This window comes from Pongo abelii, chromosome 1 (genome assembly GCF_028885655.2).
Source record: "Pongo abelii isolate AG06213 chromosome 1, NHGRI_mPonAbe1-v2.0_pri, whole genome shotgun sequence".
NCBI classification, from domain to species: domain Eukaryota; kingdom Metazoa; phylum Chordata; class Mammalia; order Primates; family Hominidae; genus Pongo; species Pongo abelii.
The window spans coordinates 59,238,553-59,261,702 of record NC_071985.2 but is presented as its reverse complement, the minus strand read 5'-3'; the positions used below and the strand labels follow the sequence as shown (position 1 = coordinate 59,261,702).

The window sequence follows — 23,150 nt, the reverse complement described above, 5'->3', positions numbered from 1 at the left end:
ATAATATTTGATATATACATATATACAAAGGTGTACCTTTATTTTCACCTATTGTTACATTTATCCTCAAATATTTCATATTTTTGATGCTAACATAAATGACATTTTAGAAAAAATTTAATGTTTCATTGATTTATATATGGTTACAAATGATTTTTGTATTTTGATCTTGTATCCTGTGATCTTACTAAGCTCATTATCAGTTCTAACATTTATTTTAGAATTATCAGGATTTTCTAAACTTACAATCATGTAATCTCTGAATAAAGAGTTTTACTCCTTGATTTCCTGTTCATATAACTTTTACTTATTTTTCTTTTCTTATTACCCTAGTTAGGACCTCCAGCACTATGTTGCATCAAAATAGTAAAAGTAGACATCCTTGACTTGTCAATATTAAAGGAAAATATTGTTACATATTAGCGCTAGATTTTTCATAAATACATAATACATCGCTAGAGTACTAGATTATATCATAATTGGATGCTAAATGTGTTCAAGTGATTTTCTGCATCTATTCATGTTTACATTTTTTTCCTGTATTCTATTTACATAGTGATTTACATTGATTGATTTTCAAATATTAAACTAACTTTGTATTCCAGGAATAAACATTGATAGATTGTGCATTAGCATTTTTAAGCATTGCTGGATTCAGTTTGCTAGATCTCTGTTGACATTTTTGCATCCGTATTAATGGTGGATATCAGTATGCAGTTTTGTTAGTGTTAGGGTATAGGCATCTCTCTACTTACTGTTTAGTCCTTTGCATTCCAATAAGAGAAATTTCCTCATGTTATCCTAAATGCCATATGCTGTTTCTCATTGCTCTTCCTATATTAGATCATGGTATTCTGTTTGCTGAAATGGCCTCAGTCATGATCATTTTATTTACTTTTACTTTTCTTAAAAATTCTATAAATTCTTCCCAGACTAGGCCACCCCATGACCTGTATTTGTTTTTATATTTAATCTCTTTCTCTCTCTATTGTTGTCCACTTGACTGTTTATGTCTCATTTTCATTCACTAGCATCTGAGACCCTTGAGAGCACGGAACAGGACTTATTCAATGTTGTATAAGCAGTAGAGCAAGAAGATGCTATTGGTTAGAAATTAATGAAGGAATAAATGAATGATTTGGAGTTATTAATCTATGGTGAATAAAAGGAGACTTTAAATCTTAGAAATTCTTAAGAACAGTTTCAGTTATAAGGAATATTCAAAATTTATCTAACTGACAAATATAGAATTTATAATGTGGATTTAGGACATTACATGCTTCTAATAGAAATTTTTTTCTGTATTTCACATTCATGTAAAATGATGTTTTAAATTTACTTGTTCCAAACACCTATGGATTTCTTGTTAGAACAAAAATGTTTCCATAGAGATAAAATACTAAAATAACTTTTTGTTACTGTAAACCATAAGGTCCCCCACATCTGGAAACTTTTCCATAAAGCTATTTAGAGTCATATTATTTTTAAATATAGACTTGTAATTTATTATTGCTTGCATTCCAAATTCTTATATCCTTTAAATTTTTTAATTACTAATTCTATTTTTAAAATTTGTTGGTAATTTGATTACTGAAAAACTGTGTTAAAGATTCAAACTTATTTCTATACGTTATATGTTATCTGAATATATTAACCTTTAAACTTTTGGTTGCAAACACAAAAATGTTCTTTTCATTAAAAATATATTTTACCTGTTTCTTAAAACTGAAGTAAGCTTAACTCCGAAATACTTTTAAATATCTTTTATTTTCTTTCCACAATGCCTCTTAGCTTTCCTATATGTTTCATAAAATATATTCTGATCCTTGTGCATGTAACAAAATGTGTCTTACTGATTGCCAACCCCAGAGTTTTCTGTCAGTCTTGATTCTGCTCAATTTAACAGTGGCCTTGTAACACAGTCAATCACAATGTTCTTGTCACTTGACTTCACGGGGTAGCAGTGCTTTCTCATCTTGCATCTTATCTTTCCAATCATCCTTTTTTGCCTGTATAGCAAAGACACTTCCCAAGATTTCTAATGAGCCACTTAGAGTATACAATTAATGGCCAGGGTTGGTTGAAGCACCATGGGGGCTATTACTCTCTGCTGTTCCTCCCAAACTCACAGTCTGTGTGGGACTTAATAGTAATAGGTTCACAGCGAGCATTATATAGAGAAAGAATGTATCATTTAGTCATAACATATTTCTTCATAAATGTCCCATGTTCAGAATTCTAGATTTTTGTTCCTACAGCAGATAGCAGCATCTATTATGGGATGCACTTTGTATTTTAAAAGAGAGAGCACTGGATTTTCTCTCAATTGGCAAAGATTACAAAGTAAGTAAAGGCCAGATATGAGCAAATTTAAAAGAATTAGTACATTTATCCAACGTATGACAAGAGAATGCATTATTATACACTCAGGGGATAGATGTAAAGAAAAATGTCCAGACAGACTCAAAAGATGCTGGACAAAAAAGTTAATTGTAAGATATTGTACATTTTTTTCTTTAATAAAATGTACTATATATACAAATGCACTCTCCTGTTTGCAAGTTTGCCTTTCAACTGTAATATATTATCGAAGCCAACATCAGTAGTTCAGTTTATTAATCCAATTTCTCAGAATTTGCCTAGGCACTTTATTTCTGTTTAAGTGATTCAAATTTGTGAGGCATACAATTTTGTAACCAATCAAATAATTAAAGGCCCTGAGATATTTACTTTTACAGGGGTTGAAAAGGCTTTGAGGAATGAAATAGAGTGACATTGAAATTTCCTCTTTTCTGTTTGCTAATTTCACTGATTAATTCAGTCAGCTATCCCAAGGCATTTATTGACCTGTCTAGTTCAACTTTATTTTTTAAATTATATTTGAGGAACTTAATATGTGAGAATTATTTTGGAAAAATAGCATGTATAAAGAGAAAATACCAGAGTATAGGCATCAGAAGAATCAGTTTTGAAAAATGATTCTTCTAGATATCAGCTGTGTGACCTTGTCCCAAGCATTTAACTCTTCTGTGCTCAGTATTGAGGGATTCACAATAAAGAAAATAATATTTGAGATATATAATGAATCTTTATAAGGACTATGTGTAATTTATTGTGATAATTCGCTGAAGTTATGCTTTCATGGTCAAGGAGCAAAGCTTTAGTAACTTGAAGAGTCAGAAAAAGCTAGAGAGGATGCCGAAGTACTTGGAAATTAGAGTCTAAGAAACTGGGAGAAGAGACCTAAGCCATAGGAAGATGGAGCAGCAGCAAGGGCCATAATGGAAACAGGCATCCAGGCAGTGTGGAAGAGCAGGAACCCAAAGGGGCTGATTTTCCCTGAGACATAGACCATTGCCTCAAGATTTTAAAGTTTTAAACACTAATGTGGCGAATCTGAGTGTGGAACTCTCCTCTGAGGCATTCAATGTCTCCTGTTTAGAAGCATTCTCTGGCTTCTAGAAGTAGCTGAAATAAACCCTTTTGGAGGAAAGAATCACACAGGCTCCCATAGGGTAAGTCTTGCATACAAGAAAAATTCTTGCTCATGTGTACCAATAAATATTCACAAAAATATTTAGAAAAACAATCTTTGTAATAAAAATTTTTAAAACATCTTTTGCCAGGAATAAACCGTGAAAAATTACGAACAGTGCAATTACTGGACCCCACGTACATTCATCAAGTTGGTTGAATCTTACCAATGTAATATTGCAAGTACTGGAGGATTACTTTCAGCAGAGACAGAAATGGTAATTTAGACCAGTGCTCCCACTAAGAATAACTAGAAAAGCTTTATAAGCAGTAATAATTATCTCCTTGAAAACATCTAAGACCTAACAAAACAGTAAAAATTACAAGGGCAACATCCACTACCACCACCACCAACAACAAACAAGAGGTGAACCTAAAATTTGAGATTTTTTTTCCAATAAGATCATCTGTCAATTCTGAAATAAAAGGGTATGAAGCTGAGAAACTACCCAGACATTTTATATCCTTTAAGCCTAGGTTCCGCAACACTTGAGCCTTGAACAGGTACCAGTCCATGGCCTGTTAGGAATCAGGCCGTACAGTAGGAGGTGAACAGTGGGCCAGTGAGGAAGGGAAGCTTCATTTGTATTTACAGCTTTACTCCCCATGGCTCACATTGCCTCCTGAGCTCTGCCTCCTGTCAGATCAGAGGCAGTATTATATTCTCATAGGAGCACAAACTGTGCATGTGAGGGATATAGATTCCATGCCCCTTAGGAGACAGAATCTGATGCCTGATGATCTGACACTGTCTCCCATCACCCCAAGATGCAACAATCTAGTTGCAAGAAAACAAGCTCAGGGCTCCTACTCATTCTACATTATGGTGAGTTGTATAAATATTTCATTACATATAACAACGTAATAATAATGGAAATAAAGTGCAGAATAAATGTAATGCACTTGAATCATCCTGAAGTCATCCCCCCAAGCTCTGCCTGTGGAAAAAAATACCCTCCACAAAACTGGTCCCTGGTGCCAAAAAGGTTGGGGACCATTGCCACAAACCCTTGAGGGACAAAAAAAGGATTCCAGAGTATGCCACAAAAAGAGAGAAGGGGAAACAGGTAGGGAGAAGGTAAAGGAGAACGAAAAGAAGGAGAAGAAAAGAGAGAGAGAAAGAAAGACAGAGAAAGACACACACATATACGCACACACACAGAAATGGCAGAGAAAGGGAAAGAGACAATCTGATAAAATCCCTGAATAGATGGTCACTCATAACATATACCAGTGTAGAATTTGTACTTAACTGAAAATAAACCCCAAACAAAAATGAAGTGAATGTTTGAATAACAGTAACACTGTGTCTTCTATAGGCAAAAAAATAAAAATAAAAAAACAACAACAGATAGAAGCTTGAAAACCGAGAATGAAATGAAGAGAAATGGGAAGTAAAATATGTAGATGAACTTAAATAAATAGTGTGCAAAACAGTAAATATTATGCATATTCTAAAAGTATACAAAAAATAAAATAACACTATATAAACCAAGAGGGAAATAAATAGTTTGCACATTCTAAAGTATTTGCACAGGCCAGGGAAAAGTCAAATGCCAATATTTGGTAAATCAAAGATATATATTGTAATATCTAAGATAACCACCAAGGAAAGAGTGAAAAAGTTGGTAGCTACCATAATTTTCTTATTTTAAAAAAGTAGATAATGCACAAATAATCAAAAGAAGACAATTTCAAACATAAGCTGTTCACAAGACACATAGCTGAAATATATAGCTTCAAAAGGTGAAAATAAAATATTAATAAAAAGATATGCAGTCTACAAAGCAGAGGAAACGTAGCGTAACTATGTTAATATCTAACAAATTAGACTTTGAGCCAATACAAAAGGAGCATTATTAAAAAATAGAAGGACAATTTTAGAGATATAATTTAATTCACCGGTAGAATATAATGTTAAACAAAAAACTATTCTGATGCTTGTTAAAGATGAAAAGGAAGACTTTATTCAAGGGACTATGGCAAAGGGGTTTTTCAGTAGCGGAGATAGGTTGGGCTCAACATTGAGCACATCAACCTACAAAAAAGTGGGGATTTATAGCCAAAGAACAATATTGTGGTCAATGGAGGGAAAATTACTAAGAAGAAACATCAGGGGTTGAGGGGGGATTCTGACTAAACCAACTTGACAGGATTCTTGCTGAAGGCAGGCCAGGGTGATCAGATAGCACCTGGAGGATGGTAAGCAATGAAATTTGATCAGATATCCAGGGTGGGAAATTCTCACGAAATTTACTTAGCAAGATTCCTATTCTAGAGGACCAAGCTCAAGACGGGGCCGAGTTGAAAAATGGCTTGAAGGAGCCTAAATGAAATTTGATTAAGGAGAATGCCTTCGTTCAACAAAAATGAAAATTTGTATAATCTTACAATGAATAAGGAGGAATGACCACGAATTATCAATGTTATATTAATAAGAAGGGATAACTAAAGTAGTCAAAAATGGAATTTCCAAAGTATCAAATATAACAAAGTAATTATAGTGCTTAGCTATAAATATTTTAAAAATCTTCATTTAAAACATTATTTCAAATAGTACATTGGTAGATTATTCAAAATTAGCCTTTAGTCATGATGCCTTACAAAATAAATATTCATGAGTATACAGAAAAAGACAAAATATACAAGAACAGTATATATAATGGTAATACATGCAGTAGATATAAATTATCAGTATCTATAGAGTACATAGTCTATACAGAGTTTAAAAAATATTATAGGGTATTATATCTCATCTCTCTAGATCTATATTCATTTAGTTACTTCTGCAGTAGCTAACATAATGTTAAATATGGTTCAGTACAACATTTTTTATTTTGTATTTTAAAATTGTTTAAAGAATAAACTCTTCTGAAAGTTAACAAAATACCAACTTTGCAACTTAAAATTACTTTAGCATTTTATTTTGAAGTTATTCAAAATGTGATATAAAAAGACAAAATATGAAATAAATCAACCTAATTCTATCATATAAAACATACTTTCATTTTTGCATGTTATCTTTGCATTTTTTCTAAATGTATACCAACACTATTTATCATCAAGGTATTGTTATCATTTGATATACTGCTTTTCCTCATTTATATTATTTCATACAGTATTTTACTATTTTGATATATCAATAATAATCATTATTATAAAAAGCAAATATTTCGATTTCATATATGGTAACTTGTCAAACATTTGTTATTATTTCATTTTGAATATAACTATAAATAATGTTTTAATTAATATATTTTATTTTCTTTTTTCATTTTGGTAACTTTTTTCCTAAGGAAAATCAGTAAGAAGACTATAAATGAGTTATAGAATGAGTACAAATGTGCTTCTTATTGTTGTATAAACTTCCAAAAATGGTAATATTTTCTTTCATAAAAAATAAACTAAAATTTGACTTAACAACACAAACCTACTTGAGAATTTAATGAAGAAATGAGATAAAAATATTCAGAGATAAGAAAGAAAACTTATGGTTACTTCTGCTGAAGAGTTTATTATTTACTTAGCTTGCTAGAACATTGCTGCTCAAATAAAGTAATTTTTCTATTTTCTCTAAGTGCTACAAGTCCATGACTATTTCTGCTATTGTAATTTTTGGTATTGTCTACTGGGTATTAAGTTAGTAGCACGCATTTTTTTTTTTTTTTTTTTTTGAGACGGAGTCTCACTTAGCCGCCCAGGCTGGAGCAGTGGGGCGATCTCGGCTCACTGCAATGTCCGCCCCCAACACCCCCCTCCACCAGGTTCAAGCGATTCTCCTGCCTCAGCCTCCCAAGTAGCAAGCTTTTTTATTTTACTTAACACATTTCTTGAAATGCTTATGTTTTGACATTGAAGATATTCTTTAGCACTTTATCTTTACCTATTACTAATTTAAGACATTATAATCATAAGATGGTGCAGGAGATTCTGCTAAATATGTGCTCCTGAAAACCCTCTTATTCTGCAAAATCATACACTAAAATAATCTGGCTGTGATAGAGAGATTTTGTGCCAGCCACTCAAATCCTAGCGACATTGCAATCAGAGACCTGATAAAAGCAGTAGAAATCCAATAAAAATATTAGTACAATTAAAACTCTTTGAGAATTTGCACCTGGAATGACAGTCAATCTGTTGTAGCTTTAAGTCATGCGACTTGTGCCTCCCCCAAAATGAAGATTCCAGAAGACATTATTTTTTTTTCCCAAAATGCAGAACAGTTTCACCAAAGCTAATAAATGTGATCCAGGAGGAGACATTTCCAATTATTTTTCTAAATAAAGAAGAATATGCCCTTACAGCTTCCCTACTACACTTAAACATTCCAGAGATAGCTTAAGAGACTGGAAAGTTTAGCAGTTAAAATTCTGTCAACTATTCACTTCTTAGCCCAAAAGAAAATACTTGCATGGGAGTTTCGGCATTTTTAAGCATCTCTTCAAAACATTTACCTGATGGGGAAAATTGCATGTAAACAAGCATGTCCTTACTGATATCAATCTCTTATTTAACCAACATGTATAATCTAATTCATATTTACATGCAAACATGTCATAAAACATAATATATCTTTCCATAGTATGGTTTTATAAAAATTTTGGGGGCTTAGGAGGTTTTATATATGGAGCCACTGTATTTGAAAGTTTTGAGCTAATATACTTCTTATTTGAGTCATTTAATCTAATGACTCCTTTCTAATATGTTTTTAAATGTAATATTTAAAATTAATGTTTGCTTATATGGTATCGTTTGCTTATTTTCATAGTTCCCTTTTTATCCTTATAATTAATAGTAACCTTCACATTTGTGTGGAACTTTATATTTGTCTTCTAATTCATGTTTTATTTTTTCTTTATGGAAAATAAATAAATATATCTATTTTGTCACATAGGATTTTGTTTCCCATGAATGACGACATAAAATGATTTTATTTTATATTTGTGTATAAAATTATACACTTTAGAAAGAAATAACTATTTTGTTAAAAATATATAATATTGTGTAAGCACCAGAAGGCCTAATTCTTTTTTTTTTTTTTTTAATTATACTTTAAGTTCTGGAATACAAGGGCAGAACGTGCAGGTTTGTTACACAGGTATACACGTGCCATGGTGGTTTGCTGCACCCATCAACCCGTCACCTCCATTAGGTATTTCTCCTAATGTTATCCCTCCTCTTGCACCCCAATCCCCTAACAAGCCCTGGTGTGTGATGTTCCCCTCCCTGTGTCCATGTGTTCTCGTTGTTCAACTCCCACTCATGAGTGAGAACATGCGGTGTTTGGTTTTCTGTTCCTGTGTTAGTTTGCTGAGAATGATGGTTTCTAGCTTCATCCATTTCCCTGCAAAATATATGTAATCATCCTTTTTTATGGCAGTATAGTATTCCACGGTGTATATTTGCCATGTTTTCTTTATCCAGTCATCATTCATGGGCATTTGGGTTGGTCTTTGCTATTGTGAACAGTGCTGCAATAAACATACATGTGCATGTGTCTTTATAGTAGAATGATTTATAATCCTTTGGGTATATAACAGTAATGGGATTGTTGGGTCAAATGGTATTTCTGGTTCTAGATCATTGAGGAATTGCCACACTGTCTTTCTCAATGGTTGAACTAATTGACACTCCCACCAACAGTGTAAAAACTTTTCTATTTGTCCACATCCTATCCAGCATCTGTTGTTTCCTGACTTTTTAATGATCACCATTCTAACTGGCATGAGATAGTATCTCACTGTGGTTCTGATTTGCATTTCTCTAAGGACCATTGATGATGAACTTTTTTTCATGTGTTTGTTGGCCGCATAAATGTCTTCTTTTGAGAAGTGTCTGTTCATATCCCTCGCCCACTTTTTGATGGGGTTGTTTTTTTTTTCTTGTAAATGTGTTTAAGTTCCTTGTAGATTCTGTATATTAGCCCTTTGTCAGGTGGATAGATTACAAAAATTTTCTCCCATTCTGTAGGTTGCCCGTTCACTCTGATGATAGTTTATTTTGCTGAAGCCTACTTCTGCCAATTCCTCAAACTCATTCTCCGTCCAGTTTTGTTCCTTTGCTGGTGAGGACTTGTGATTCTTTGGAGAAGAGGCATTCCGGTTTTTGGAATTGTCAGCCTTTTTGTGTTGGTTTCTCCCCATCTTTGTGGATTTATCTACCTTTGGTCTTTGATATTGTTGACCTTCAGATAGGGTCTCTGATTAGACATCCTTTTTGTTGATGTTGATGCTCTTCCTTTCTGTTAGTTTCCCTTCTGATAGTCAGGCCTCTCTGCTGCAGGTCTGCTGGAGTTGGCTGGAGGTCCACTCCAGACATTTGCCTCACCAGCTGAGGCTGCAGAACAGCAAAGATTGCTGCCTCTTCCTTTCTCTGGAAGCTTTGTCCCAGAGAGAACCCACCAGATGCCAGTCAGAGCTCTCCTTTATGAGGTGTCTGTCAGCCCCTACTGAGAGGTGTCTCCCAGTCAGGATACACGGGGGTCAGAGACCCACTTGAGGAGGCAGTCTGACCCTTAGCAGAGCTCGAATGCTGTGCTAGGAGATCTGCTGCTCTCTTCAGAGCTGTCAGGCAGGGATGTTTAAGTCTGCTGAAGCTGCCCCCACAGCCACCCCTTCCCCCAGGTGCTCTGTCCCAGGTAGATGGGGGTTTTATCTCTAAGCCCATGAATGGGTCTGCTGCCTTTTTTTTCAGAGATGTCCTGCCCAGAAAGGAGGAATCTAGAGAGGCAGTCTGGCCACAGTGGCCTTGCTGAGCTGAGGTGGGATCTGCCCAGTTTGAACTTCTCAGTGGCTTTGTTTACACTGCGAGGGTAAAACGGCCTACTCAAGCCTCAGCAATAGTGGATGCCCCTCCCCCCACCAAGCTTGCGTGTCCCAGGTGGACTTCAGACTGCTCTGCTGGCAGTAAGAATTTCAAGCCAGTGGATCATAGCTTGCTAGGTTCTGTGGGGGTGGAATCTGCTGAGCTGGACCACTTGGCTCCCCAGCTTCTGCCCCCTTTCTAGGGAAGTGAACGGTTCTGTCTTGCTGGCATTCCAGGCACCACTGGGGTATGAAAAAAAATCCTGCAGCTAGCTCAGTGTCTGCCCAATAGGCTGCCCGGTTTTGTGCTTGAAACCCAGGGCTCTGCTGGTATAGGCACCCAAGGGAATATCCTGGTCTGGGGGTTGCAAAGACTGTGGGAAAAGTGTAGTATCTGGGCCAGAATGCACCATTCCTCATGGCACAGTCTAGAGGGCCTAATTCTAATAGGCTAGTATATTAGCATACACAATATATTTCATATTATGAATAGATACTTTCTATATTCTAAATTTTATAAATGTTATGTTAATATTTATGAGGTAGTATACTGTTAGATGAAGCATATTGATAGACAAAGTAGATAATAATATGTTTAGCACCTACTCTGTGTACTTGCATATTATATAGTTTACTATATATTTATATAGTAAACTATACATTTTTTATATATATATAAACTATTTATTATAGTTTACTATATATTTCAAAAGCAGACTGTTTGTTTTCAGGTTATAAAATTATTCCACCTCAGAACTAATCACAAATATGGCTTCTGTTCTCTCTTTCCATCTCTTTTTCTATTCCTAGCTCTTCACTTTGACTTTTTTTCTGCTTTCTAGTCTCCTTTTATTGTACTATAAATTAAATGAGACAGAATTTAGATAGATAATACTTGGAAACCAGTGGATTTATTTAATCAGAATAGCAGGGATCTTAATAATACAGCCATATTGAAAGAATTCAAACCATATCAGACTGATTTATAATCAAGTTTTTACTAGCAAAGCTGAGAATTAGAGGAAGTAGTGTAGTGAAAAATCTTTTTCAGCTTACATTTGTCCTTTCACCTCTAATTTTGATGACTGAATTTAATATTAAGTGTATTAATTGCTTGTGTTTTAAAAATCTATTTAGAAACTTAGTTATATAATAATAGTTACATTATACTGCAACTATACCAAAATAGTATTCCACAACAGCAAATATTTCAACTTTATTCAGTAATTATATATTAAATTGCTATTCCGTGTCAGCTGTGTAAAAAGAAAAAAAAACAACAAAGATATAAACCGAAGAAATCTTGACATTCAAATAGTAGATACAGAAAGGAAAACTTCAAAAAGGACTGAGAAGAGATATTGAAAAGGAGCATTGTCTCAGAAGCTAAGAAAATACGTTAAAAGGAGGAAGTTGTCAACAGTGTCTAATGTCACATAAATATCAATTAAGTATGGGTTGGAAAGTATGCAACCATTGCCTCCATCTCTATCCAGACAAGTTAGAGATGACTTTCTCTGGAGGAGATTAATTACATGTAACAATAGAAGTCAGACTTCTGCTGGGGTAAAAGTGAATGTAAAAAATGAGTACATGTAAAATGAGATGAAATCTGAATAAGGTTTGTTGTCTAGTTAATAGTTGCATCAATGAGAATTTTCCAGTTATGATATTGTGCTATAGTTACATAAGCTGTTACCTGTCAGAGAAGCTATGTAAAAGATACACAGAACTCTATATTATTTTTTAAAATTTATGTGCATCTAAAATTATTCCAAAATAAAAAGTGCAAGAAAAGTGAATTTCTAATATTTTTGAATTCAACTCTATACCTTCATTCAAAAGAGAAAAATACCCATAATTCAATTATATTTAATAATTTGTTTTTCACAGTGCTTACTTTGTAAAAATTCTGTAACCATTTGGGCAGTACTGTAGGACTGAGCAAATGAATATAAACACATTGATATTGGAGCCACAGTTCTCCCTATAGAAGAAGTAAGTAAAACATATAAAGTAAGGAAAGGCCAGAAAAGATTCTGTAGTGTTAGCTTACAATCAGAAATATCAGTATAAATTTATGATCTTAATGTATAGCGATACCTACTGTTCATTATATAGCGTACTCATAAAATTTACTTCATTTATGTGTGTTCTGTGTGGAAGAAGAAAGATAAAAATACAGAATGCTGTAAGGCATGGGAGAGTCTTGAACTCATCATTTCATATAGGACAAACTGCGCTCATTACTACTGAAGAATCATTGCTTCCAATCTCTTTCAGGAATAGAAAAGACAGCCAGGAATAGAAAAGTCAATTTTGTCTTGTCCAACCCAACTAAAATAGAAAGTGTGTGATGACATAAAAGTTGGTCAGAAATATTCTGGAGTGGTGTGTGTGTGTGTGTGTGTGTTAGAGTGAGAATGAGTGCTAAGCAAATATAGCAAAATGTTAGCAACTGGCAAATGTGAGTGAAGGATTTATGAATGTTCCTAGTAATACTCTTGCCACTCTTCTTTTAGCTTGAAAATTTATACAAACTAAAAATTAAGAAGGTGTGAATATAAGGTAAACAAGGAGAGATGTAAGTATAAACTAATATTTTTAAAAACTATTTTTAAAGGGAAGGAGAGAAAGAGAATGATGCGTAAATGAAAGAAGACAGAAATACGGATTTTAAAATTTAGTAATAATATAACATTCCCTCATTGAATGTTTATCATCTGATAGCCATTTTCCAAATGCTTTTCTTAGATTAATTCATTTAATACACACAAAATCCTGTGGTGATAGGTACAGTTTTCCCAATTTCACAAAACAGGGAATTGAGGCACAGGGATTCCTAATTAACCTAGTCAAAGTGACACAGGCGATAGTTGGAAAAACTGATTCAAGTAGAAGCGGTCCAGTTGTAGAGCCAGTGAGATAAACCATTATAGGCCGGGGAAGCAGACATCTTGACACAGCAAGGAGACGAATCCAGTGCCTAACAAGATGTTGAAGCCACAAAGGAAAGTCCTCTAGCATTAAGATGGATTATGGTTTGAAATTGCCCGTGGAAAAACTGGCCTCAAATAAAATAAGAAACATTTCTTTTTACCAGGTTTAGGATATACTGTGGCAATTAAATAGAGTGAGAAAGATGATAACTGATATAACTCATGTAAAAGCTATTATACATTTAATAAAATTATGTATAAATTTGAAAAGTCATATTATTGATGATTATTAGAAATTCTAGCTTACCTAATAGGCATGGACCAAAACTGGCGATCCTTTTATGAATAAATGGCTGCTTCTCATGGTAATTGTAATAATCTCTTAAACTGAAACATAGCTCCTATCATCAAATCATGTGAATGGAAATATGATATTAGCATAAAGAAAGCATAGTATTTCATTGTTTTGAAATTGACAGTAGAAATAGTTGGGTACAAGTAAAATAATAAAAATGCACCAATGATTAGGTTAAATTAGTTATGCGTGTTTTGGATAATTGCTGAGAAATAGCACTACCATTCTTATAAAAGATGTGTAGTCAGGCATGGTGGCTCACACCTCTAATCCTAGCATTAGGGAAGGCCAAGACAGGAGTATCACTGGAGTCTAGGGGTTCAAGGCCAGACTGGGCAATGTGGCTGGACAATGTCCCTACAAAAATTAAAAAAAAAAAATTGGCTGGGCATGGTGGCACGTGTCTCTAGTCCCAGCTATTTGGGAGGCTGAGGTGGGAGGATCGCTTGAGCCCAGGATGTCAAGGCTGTAGTGAGCCACGATTGCACCACTGCACTTCAGCCTGAGTGACAGAGCAAGACTCTGTTTCAAATATATGTGTGTGTGTGTATGTATGTGTGTGATATATATATATATAAAATATGTGTTCATAATGTGTTCTTTTGAGATAATCCGATATTTTGTTTATATTAAGAATAAATATTGAAATGTGTGTGATAGAAAATGTGTACTAGGATGACCAAGTTCTAGAAAAAAAATTAAAATTATTTTCCCACGGTACTGATTTCTCTGCCGACTAATATTGCGACATGCTTTTGACTAATGCTGGCTCCTTCTTTTCTCTATTCCTTTAAATTTCCAGGCCTGGTTCAAGACAACTCTTGAATATTTTTTTCAAGCCACCTATATGACAACAGAATCATAACATAAAGAATTGGCCAAACTCTTTCAAAGTAATGTATTTTTTTCCAATCATTCTATGTACTGATTCTTATAGAAGAACATATAGTATATTAGGCAAATATATCTTTAATATTCTTAAAAGAAATTCTTCTCATCTCTAAGCACCTTTGAAAACTACAAGAAAACACTAGGAGTCAAATTTTTTTTTTTTTGGTAAAATATTCAAGGCCTCTCATATCAAACAATATCATACAGAGAAGGGCATTATTAGTAGTTACCGCCATATCATATGTGAGATAAATATATACTACTTTAGAGTTTATGTAAAACAAAATGCAAATAAAATGAGCACTTGCTGATTGGATATAAGGCTGTGTGCTGTGGAGGGAAAGTGCAGACAAAAATATCAATGTGAATGAGCTGGGCATGGTGGCACAGGCCTGTAATCCCATCTACTTTGGAGGCTGAGGCAGGGGGGATTGTCTGAGTCCAGGAGTTCAGAATCCTGGGCAACACAGTTTAGACTCCATCTCAGAATATACATATACATTACTTTGAAAGAGTTTGGCCAATTCTTTTTCAAATCTACAATAGGACCAAGAATGAGCAGAGATGACATTTATGGGGGTGGAAAGAGGGTAAGAGATATGTTGAGAGGAGATTTAGTACGAAGAGAGCAGATCAGAGCTTCGTGAATCAGGGTTCCAGAAATCTGGTATAAAACCTGGGAAGTCAAGAGGATGCACTGTGTACTCACTTGGTTTGAAAGGTTGAAAGATTGAAAGAGGGAAAGTCTGAAAGACAAAATTTGTCTTTGAGAGGACAGAGAATTCTCCACAAAGAGCAAGTCATTCAGATTTAAACTTAGCAGTTGACTCCCATTCCAAGTGTTCAAATCATAAATCCAAATTCAATCCTTTTTCAATTGCTAAATGCTTGTTTTTTAAAAAATAGAACTGATTATATAGTATGCGGATTCCCAAATTCCAATGCTTCTTTCTTTTCCCATCTAATTGTTATTAATGACTCCCTTCTGCCACTGTGATGATGATCCCACCAAGAAGAGGAAAGAAAAACAAAGTCAGAATCCAATATCGCTTATATATACTTATAAACAAAATACATGTACCCATTTTGTTATTACAATATTTGTAGCTCAATTTCAACAATTACATTTTAAATGAATTCTCATTACTAATATCTATAATACAACTATAGTGTCATTAATCGCTACTGCACTAGAGAAACTTGTTTCACCCTCAAAGTTGCAGCAGCAATAATTGAGCTGATTGTGGAAACATTCAATTGCATGCTTTTGACAAGTGACAGAGGAAGAGTTCTTAGAATTCGCAGATTCCATCCCAAATACCTCTTTTTGCCATTGCTTTTTTTTTGCTCTGTCAGAGCACAGAGAATTATTGGCTCCCAGACTTTGGCATTTATGCTTCTGAGGTGTTATAGATTCATGTCACTACTTAGAGGAACAAACACCTCCAGGGTAGTGAACTGATGAGGTTGTGTGAATGTGTTAGCTGATGAGGGTTTCTGGAAATCTACCCTCTTCAAGCACACGAGAACCTCTTTGCTTCTCTGCATTTTCTTCAAGTCATTTAAATAAAGTACTGTACAAATCCTTGGTGTTGTTCAAAAAAAAAAAAAAAAAGAAAGAAAAGCAAATAAAAGCAACCCATGTTTCGTCTACTCTCTGAAATGTAGTGAATGTTTGAACAAGATGAACAAGTGCAGGGAACTGATTTAGATTAGATGTTCAAACATGAATGAATGTCTAAAATTCTAATCTGGTCTGCCTAAATTTAGTAGCTTTTTAAAAATCTTCTTATTGTTTGATAATCTGAATAAATGCCTGGCTAAGGAACATTCATAAACAATTGGCCTGGCAATTTTGGTCGCATGTTTTGAAATCTGTGGAAATAATAAGGGGCTGAAGCAGTGTTTAAAGAAAAAACAAAGAAACAAAAAACAAACAAAAAAAGTGCACAAATTGTGAGATATATAAACTAGCTCACATGCCATTTCAAAGTGTTTAGCTTTTTATTCCTAAAACAAGGAATAAGTAGAAAAATTAAGTAGAAATAACCAAATTTTATTTCCTTTTCTCATAAATCTTAGGATTATTTTGATACTTAAGAAATTGGAGAGTAAACAGATTACTGCAAATGTCGTAGTAGCACCTCTGTGCCTATGCCTGGTAGGGACTTACATTTTACAGTAATACATATTGATAATAGCACACAATTAGGGAGATAATAGGAAACTTTAAGTAGAAGTGAGTTTAGATTAATATAAGTAGATCTTCATTAGATTAAAATACAACCCTTAAATTTTATCCTAAAGAACAGAGAGGGGGAAATAATGACAATTGTGAACTATATAGAATACACAGGAAAAAGAGATATAAAATTAAGGAACCTAATGAAATGGGATAAGTGTCTCTTAAAATGACTGGCTGAAGTAAAATATAAAACCTTAAGTTTTGTGCTCAGGGAGCACTGTATAGACACAGAAGAAAGGCAAGAACTAAAAGAAGCTTTTCTTGAACAATTGTAAACTTCCATAGGGCTTGATCTGGACCGTGGCTATTCTATTTATGTTATTGCAAGTGAATCATGAATCGATGATGATACACAGTTATACATTTCTTATATATAATTATACAAAATCTATTTCTTTTTTTTTTGAAACAGAGTCTTGCTCTGTTGCCCAGGCTGGAGTGCAGTGGCGCGATCTTGGCTCACTGCAAGCTCCGCCTCACAGGTCTATGCCATTCTCCTGCCTCAGCCTCCCGAGTAGCTGGGACTACAGACACCCGCCCCCATGTCCGGCTAATTGTTTTTTTATTTTTTTATTTTTAGTAGAGATGGGGTTTCACCGTGTTAGCCAGGACGGTCTCAATCTCCTGACCTCATGATCCACCCACCTCGGTCTCCCAAAGTGCCGGGATTACAGGCCTGAGCCACCGTGCCCCGCCAATTATAAATAATATAAACGCTTGGGTTCTTACAGTAGTCTGGATTGATAAGTATGGTGCTGTTTTGGTATTGGTACATCACATCCTTTGATCTATCTGATCATTTTTTAATCTAGTTCTTTTTGTTACTAGGATTACCTGTGACTAAAGGGAAATAAAACTGTGTATGAATTAAGGTTGTATTGTGACCAAGGTTGAAACTCCAGGGATCTTTTCATTAATTAAGTTCTGAAATAGAGCTGCTTTTATCATATGAATCTAGTTCTAATTTGCCCTTCCCTCAAATTCCTTATGACTTTTATGGAAGTTTCCTTTGTATCAAAATTGGGTAGAATTGCAAAATAACCTTTAGTGGGTATTTTGGAGTTATAAATTCAGATGCCCTAAAAATACTTTTTTTCTATAATTATATTTATCTTATATATTGTACATTTGATTATGTCTCATGCACAGTGACACAAAAACGTGGTCAGTTTTAATTTATGTTACTTTCAGTTATTTTTCAATCACATCAGATTAAAATTCTAATCATATTCAAGAATACATATTTTCATTTTGATGCTTTTAGCCCTTTCTGAATTATATACTAAGCTTTTAGTGGCTTATGAAAATACAAAAATACAAGCCACATTTATGGAAAAAAAAGAAGATACATTATTGATCTTTCTAGATGTTACGTTAACAGCCTTTGAGATATAATCAATTTCACCTGACGCTTGGGCATTTTCCTGTCTTCACTGCAGTATTCTAGGATGCAGCCTTGCTGTTTTCCAATCTAACTGAATAGTTCACACTATATTTTTTTCATATGCATACCTTGTCCCAAATGCCAGCATTGCTACAGTTGATCAGCTTCGTCTGTGATAAGTTTACGTCTTTTTCCGTTAGACACTGTTGAATTGGACTACCCTTTTGCATTCTTCTTTGACCCAGAGTTGTTGGTGGACACTTATTCCACCACTAAAACCACTATAGAAGATTTATTCTAACTATGCCCTTGATTCTTTATCTCATTCTTTGTGTCTTCGCAGCTACTCCTTCCCATCAAGGGGTGAAAGTTATTTCTATATCCCTTGAATCTGGTCTGGCTTTGCAATTTGCTGCAGTTAATAGGATGTGGCAGAAGTAAAGATGTGTTGGGTCTGAGTCTGAACTTCAAGAGGTTTTCTATGTTTATACTTTTTCTTTCAGGTCCCAGTAACTATCAGATGAACAAGCCCAGTTGAGCCTGCTGGAGGCTAAGAGATCATATGGATCATAGTCCACTCATCTTAGCTAAGAGTACGTTAAACTAAGCAGGTTGCAACTGATTTCAAAATATGAGAGAAAGCCCAGCCAAAATACGTGGAGTAATCTATCCACACTGCAGCTGTCCACACATGCAAAAGTGAGCCCAAACAACAGCACAATAAATACCCAATCAACCTGGAGGCTTCTGATCCATAATAAATGCTGTGGTCTTCAGTCATTGAGTTTTGATGTGATTTGTCGTGTAGGAATAGTTAGCCTCCTTTATGGCTCCCAGTCCTGTTGCCCTAATGCCATGGTGGCTCAAAGAACACCAGCAAAATTGCAGCTTTCTGGGGTCCAATTTTTGGGGGCATTATTCCTTTTCGTGAGGGCTCTACTCTTATGACCTAATTTTTACCCCAAGGTCACATCTCCTAATACCATCTGCTGTGGTGTATATGTTTTCCCCAACAAATCTCTTGTTGAAATTTAATCCCTGGTCTGGCAGTGTAGGCAGATGGGGCCTAGTGGGAGGTCTTTGGGTAACATGGGTAGATCCCTCATGAGTAAGTGAGTACCCTGCTTTTCGGGTCAGTGACTTCTCAGTATCTTACTTCTCACGAGAGATGGTTGCTAAAAAAAAATCCTGGGCCCCCCACCTTGCCTCTTCTCTTGCCGTGTGATCTCTGCACACACTGGCTCCCCTTTGCTTCTCTGATGAGCAGAAACAACCAGAAACCCTTACCAGATGTAAGTGCCCAATTGTGAACTTTCTAGCCTTCAGAATCATGAACCAAATACAACTTTTTTCTTTATAAATAACCCAGCATCAGTATTTCTTTACAGCAACACAAAACAGAGTAAGCCACCATTATATTAGGATTTAGGATTTCACATAGAAATTTTTGGGGTACACAAACACTCAATCTATTGAATATATCATGTGACTGAACTTTTCTGTACCATTAGACACTGTTAATCAGTACCAATTTCCTCAAATTCCTTTCTTGCTTTTTGAGGCATCTAATTTTATACCTAAGATCTTAGTGACTCAACGCTGAATGTCCTTTATTTGTGTTTCTACTATTGTGGTTCTTTTATACTCACTATATTTCAAGTGAATTTTAGTAGATTTTTTAATACCCTAACTCCACTTTCTAAGCACTCTGACCCCATCTTCTTTAGGCTTTCTAATTTTTAATTTTATTTAAAAGATAAAACTAAAATATAACTGCTCATATAAGTGCTTATCAAAATCTATAAAAGCCTATTACAACTATCTCCTAAATAATATGTCCTTTTTGTTTGTAAGACTTTGTAATGTACATCTTAATAGCGGTATCCAAATATCTTCTAATCTTACATGCTAGTCATCTTTGCTTTTCATTACAGAAATTCAACAATCAATATCCATAAAACTTTCAATTAACATAAAAAACGTGAAATCTTGCATTCTACTTTATTTGCCATTGTAGACCTAGATTCTGTTAACAGATACTGCCTTCATAAAAAACAGGCTATATAGTTATTTACTGCATAATGTCAAAGCAAAGTATATTGCATCCCAAATGTATTAATATTAGTTCTATAAACATCACTGAACAAATCTGATAGTGAAACATGATGAGAGAAGAAATGGTGTTTGTTGGTGAACAAATATTCCTTTAACAGATATGCATGTTACAATGTACACACAACTTTAATGTGTTTTTAAATTAAAGGCATGACAAAATTGTTACGAGTTACCCAAAAGGTAGTAATATTGGAAAGATCATCAGTATGTCTCTGCTTGAATAATATTTTGAATTGTAAAATTTGGAAATGAACAAAATATTAGAATAAAGCACACACACATCTATATAAAATGGAAGCTAGATAATGGGGAATAGGAAAAATGTGCATATTAACTAGCACAGTTATGATAAATCTTTGTAATTTTTGGATGAAAACAATCTCACAGTGTCTTGAATCTGGATTTATTTTTGACATTTATTCAATTTTTCCTTTAACCTGATATCAATCGATTATCAATTTTACACCTATTTTTCATTTTGTAACATGGAAGACAATTGAACATTATCTGTTGTTATTTTTATAATTTTTGTAATATTATTTCCAAATGTTGTACAGTTTCTTAGCATTAATTAGGCTATAAAATATTGTCAAAACCCCCCACCTAGGAAACAATGCCTGAGATAGAATTAAGATATATATCTGAATAATAAAAAAAAATGAGTGAGGGAAGTTATTTTGGGATATGATTATCATTTGGATTGGAGACAGTGTCTGTCTGAATTAAGTTTGAAGATCTTACCTGAAATATGTATAGTAATGTAATCAACAAATTCATTATTTTATTATATGCTAACTTTAAGATTCACAGATTTCCTTGAAAATCCTTTCAAATGTTTTAATTATGCTTCCATAGGCATTATTCCAAAGCAATACTTATTAGACAAAATGAATTAATCACTGGAGAAATAATTTAGAGTACTTGAGAGCTGATTGAGTAATCTTCTAGGGAAATATTAGATGGAGTGAAATATAGTAAAAAAAAGTCTTGTTATTTAGTGAGAAACTGTTTTAGAAAACTATTTTAGGCCCAGTCTGCTAAACAGTTGAAGCATTTTCAGTGGCTTGATGATTTGAAATGTTGAATGCTAGCCAAGTAATAGACTATATACTTTTGGAATACAAATGAGTCACTGGTGAAGTAATAAGCACAATAATACTTAGCACTTTTAATCTTCAAAACATTTTATAAACATTATCTAATTAATCTTTGTATCAATCCCATGAGACAGATGAATATCATTCTTTTTTACTTATGGTAGAAAAAAATTATGTAAAATTGCCAAGTCACAGAAACACAAAATGTTAGTTTTGTGCCGCTGATCACAGTAACTCAAGAATTTTAGACTAATTGCGATTTCAGATTTTTAAACATGATTTATATTAATTTTTAGAGGTCAAAAATATAATTTCTAAAAGTTGGTAAGCTGTAATCAACATTATATAAATACTTACGATACAAATGTAAATTTTTAGCTTTCAGTTGTAAAAGTTATTCTTTCAAATTACAGCCAAAACTCTGAATTAATTATGTTTTTAATATTTTGTCCTTTATTGTATTTCTCCTTCAATTATGATTATGGCATAAAACATTTACACTTTCTTCAGAATTATCCTTAGTAATGATTTTAAAATAAAAAAATACAGTTTTGCAGTAACAATTGATACTAGGTAAACTATAGATGAAATATTCCATCCTAACCACACAGCTCTCATAGATGTACTTTAGCAAGTACTAGCATATTGGTATGTGTCCTTCCATATGTTTTCCCTTGCTCATACAAACACACATGTTTGGAGATATTCAGCTTGTTTTCTTATACATTTTTATATGGACATAGTAACAGTTGACATCTTGTTTTCTCATTTACTTTTTTACATTTAATAAAAAAATCTAAGCTATACCTTACCTCTCTTTTGCTCAAAATCCTCCAAGAGCTTAAATTTAGGCCCATTTCCATGGTCTACAAGGCCCACATCAGTTGGCTTTTACTCCATCCTTGTTCTCACCTCTTTTTCAGTCTCAGGTGCTGGTCTCCCTCTTGGGACTCATCAAGCTTGCTGGCACTTCAGGGCTTTCCATTATTACATTTACAGTGTTCTGCCTGAGGGACTCACCCTCAGGTATCTACCTGACCCACCCGTCTTTATTCAGACCTCTACTAAAACTTCCTTCTTGAAGAGGCTCTTTCGGACCACCTTAAATAAAACCAAAAAATCACTTTTCTCTCTTCATTATTCTATGGCCTTTACTCTGAATTCTTCCTCATTTTAGCACTTAACAAAAACTGATATATAATATTTGTTGATCCATTTACTGTTTGTATTTTTTTACCATAATCTTAATATTAAGCAAATACTGGGTACTGATATTTTGGAAACTGCATTTTATTAGCTACTAATACACTCGAGTTTCTTATCGCATATATCCAGTCATGTACCACATAACAACGTTTGGTGTAATGAAGCACCACACGTACTGTGGTAGTCCCATAAGATTATAATGAAGCTGAAAAGTTCCTATCACCTGATGACATCATAGCCATCCTAACAGTGTAGTGCAACATATTATGTGTTCATTGTGATGCTAGTGTAAACAATCTTTTGCATTGTCAGTCTTATAAAAGTATATTACATACAATTATATACAGCACACAATGCTTAGTAATGACAATAAACAATGTTACTGGTTTATGTATTTACTAGGCTAGTGTTATTTAGAGTGTACTCCTTCTACTTATATAAAAAAAGTTAACTGTAAAACAGCCTCAGGCAGGTCCTTCAAAGGGTATTCTATAAAGAAATAATATAAGATTCCTTCTGTTGTTGTCATAGAAGATGACAGCTCCATGGGTGTTATTGCTCCTGAAGATCTTCCAGTGGGA

At 34.1% G+C, this 23,150-nt stretch overlaps 1 long non-coding RNA gene across 1 annotated transcript in view; it reads right to left on the bottom strand.

The window, feature by feature from the left end:
* The window catches only part of LOC129048573 (uncharacterized), a 38,756-nt gene extending 16,433 nt beyond the window's left edge, over positions 1–22,323 (bottom strand). Inside the window, exon 1 of the long non-coding RNA XR_008511004.1 lies at positions 22,176–22,323. This is a non-coding gene — a long non-coding RNA (uncharacterized LOC129048573). The remainder of the gene's footprint in view (positions 1–22,175) is intronic.
* Positions 22,324–23,150: the final 827 nt, after the last annotated feature.